Raw genomic sequence first — 3,266 nt, 5'->3', positions numbered from 1 at the left:
ATTCATAATTGTTCCCAAGAATTGCGATTAATATATTGCTTTATTTTTTTTTTTTTTTAATTTTTTGGGTTTGTTTGTCATAACAAAAATGAGACACTGAATACCAAGTATTTATGCAAGATAACAGAGGATGTTTTACTATACTCTAAAACCTTGTATGATATTAGATCCAGTTTTACCGGTGTTTTAATCAAATTTATAACTTGAAACAATTTTCTGGAATTTTATGTCTAGAGACTCTCTCAAGCTTTTTTCTCCTTCTCTCGGAGCTTTGTATGAAAACATTATGAAAAATAATTGTTGAATTTATTTTTTATATTTTTTATGTTTAAAGCTTTGGAAATGATAAGATTTCATATTGACTATGAATATTTTGTTTATGACGTTGATATCCTTTTGTTAGTATTTTTCTATACGTTCAATTTTACTGCATTTTTAAAATTGTAAATTAAAAACATGTTTTACTGATTTTGTACGCATTGTTTTATTGACTTTTTTCAGTTATAAATGTTATGTGTATTGAAAATGAATAAATTAATATTATTAATGAATATATTATTTAAATTTCTAGTTAGTACAGTGTGTGCGTGCGACAGATAATACATGTGTATATTATGATAAATAAAAATCAATTGGAAATTATATCGATTGCAATACCTTCAATACAATTTTTGCTGCAAGAGAAAAAAGAAAACATTAGAAAAGTTTAAGCAGATAAGAAAGAAAACAATATGTCTTTGTGAGACATTAAAACCTCTGTATCATGAAGAAAGGTTAAAGCTTCTCGAGTGCACCTCCAAGTTTTAGGCTAAGAGGACGAATTTGAAGAAAAGTATTGCCACAAGGAAAATGTCTGTTACAGAAAAATCCTTGCAACAACTGTTTAAAGGTTACGGCGAAATTTTTAGTATTTTAAAAGGGGGTACATCTCCAGGGTCAAAGTCAAAGAGTCCAAATTAATGGTGCTTAAAATTTTGAAGGTTTTGTCATAAAGAATACACAGGTGAAACATAAAAGCCCGATCACTAAATGTTTACGTAGTACGACCAAGCAATATTTTCAAAAATATGTCAACCACCAAGATCAAAAAATCAAAATTGTTGATACTCTAGAGATGCTTTGTCACTTTACAACCAAGCATTCAAAAGTTATAAGAAAGGCTAATGTAATTTTGAACAAGTTGAAGAACTTAAAAAAGAAAATGTCTAGGTTAAGTGAATATTTTTGGAGGTTCGTTCACATTTACACAATGATCTGCCTACTTTGACTGATAGTAAATTCATAGCTATGTTACCAAATTTTATTTTGAATTAGCCTATAGTTTTCTAATTTAAAAAAATCGTGCTACAAGTATTTTGATACATGTAAACATATCGGCTGGGGCATCTGTCCTGGATTTATACGGATGAGATCTATCATTGGAAAATAGATCTGATGGTACACGTGTAGCATAGCTCAGTAGTACGCAGATTTTTTTTTAATTTTCGGAGCCCTCCTCCCTCCCCCATATGGAAAACTGTTGCTACAGTCATCTATCAAGCTGTATTTAGATTGCTGTATATCAATTTTTTTTTTGCGAGCCTTGATGCAAAAAACTAATAATGACGAAGACTTGGTCTATCTTTTAACAGGTAGGACTATTCGTTGAATGAATTTTTATGGAACGCCATCACTGCCTTATAGCATAGAACTTTGCATTTATTATGTCAATTTATCATTACGTGATGTGAACATATCTTAACGTTATGTCAATTTTTTATGAGATTATGTAAAAATATCTTTACATCATGTCAATGCATTATGTCAGCACTTCATAACTTGAAGTCAAAAATTCATTATGTGAAGTGATAATGTGTTTACATTGTGTTAAAACTTTATTACGTAAAACGAATGTTTCTTTACATCATTTCATTTCTTAAATATGTGAGGTCAAAATTGCATTACGTCAAGTGAATTGTGTTTTATAATTAAACTTATCATCACATGAAGTCAAAAATCCATTCCTTTTTGAGTGTGTATATTTCTATTATATCAAAGCATTATTGAATGATATGGATTTATCTTTATTTTACAGCGAGAGCATCATGATGTGAGGTGAACACATCTAACCTTTATGTCAGTGCTTTATTCCGTGGTGTAAAATGTGTATGACATTATGTGAACATATCTTTATATTATATCAACACTTTATTACATTATGTCAAAACTCCATTCCGTGATGTGGATATATAATTACGTTATGTCAACTCTTTCTTATGTGATCTTAAAATATCTTTATATTGTGTTAACTCTTTATCATGTTGATTCCAAAAGTACATTACTTGATGTAAAAATACACTTACATCATCTCAAAGCTGTATATCTGGTATAAAATGAATGTTGACGACCGTGTTTTTATGACTGGGAAGAGGGAGGGGGGTGTCCTGATTGAGTAGGAAGAATTACAGGCACAAAATATCAGTCCCCCTCTTTTCCCAAACATAACTTTACAATAGAAAATGTAATGTTTGGAAGGTTTACACGATGCAATAGTAGTGTGGGATAATGTCATAAAGAGTTGACATAATATAATGGAAGGTTGACACGATGCAGTAGTAGTGTGGGTTAAATTTATAAAGAGTTGACAAAATATAATGGAAGGTTGACACAACGCAATAGTAGTGTGAGTAAATGTCATAAAGAGTTGACATAATGAAACGGAAGGCTGACACAATGTAATAGTAGTGTGAGTAAATGTCATATACAGTTGACATTATGTAAAGGAAAGTTCACACTATGCAACAGTAGTGTGAGTAAATGTAATAAAGAGTTGACATAATGTATTATTATACTTTCATGTTAAATACTAAAATTTGATTGGTTTAGACGCAATCAACAATACGTTCGATTACCCTGAGCCTTAGCAACGTACGTCACAACGGGTAACACAACGGTAATGCCACATACGTGGAATTTATGCGCGTACGGTTCACCGTAGAATTCTTAAAACGTCAGTTGCGCGTTTGAAAGAACCGGAATTAACTTGATGTCAATGAAAGCTTGCGTCCGATATAGTTACTTGAAAACAACAAACAACAGACGATACATGCTAGCGAGTTTAGGAAACATGCTTGCGAGCCAGAAATAACGAAACTTTTTATGATAAATGATTCTAATTCGAGTATCAAACAAACAATAAGGAGATTAGTGAACCGGTGAGTGTGAAAGCTTTCTATACATGAATGTAAAGACGATCGACGGTTTTTTTTTTTTGCTGACGTCCTAAA

Source organism: Saccostrea cucullata, unplaced genomic scaffold (genome assembly GCF_032062105.1).
Source record: "Saccostrea cucullata isolate Sc308-1 unplaced genomic scaffold, CSIRO_AGI_Scuc_v1 ctg3811, whole genome shotgun sequence".
In the NCBI taxonomy this organism is placed as follows: Eukaryota; Metazoa; Mollusca; class Bivalvia; order Ostreida; family Ostreidae; genus Saccostrea; species Saccostrea cuccullata.
This window is presented reverse-complemented; position numbering follows the sequence as displayed.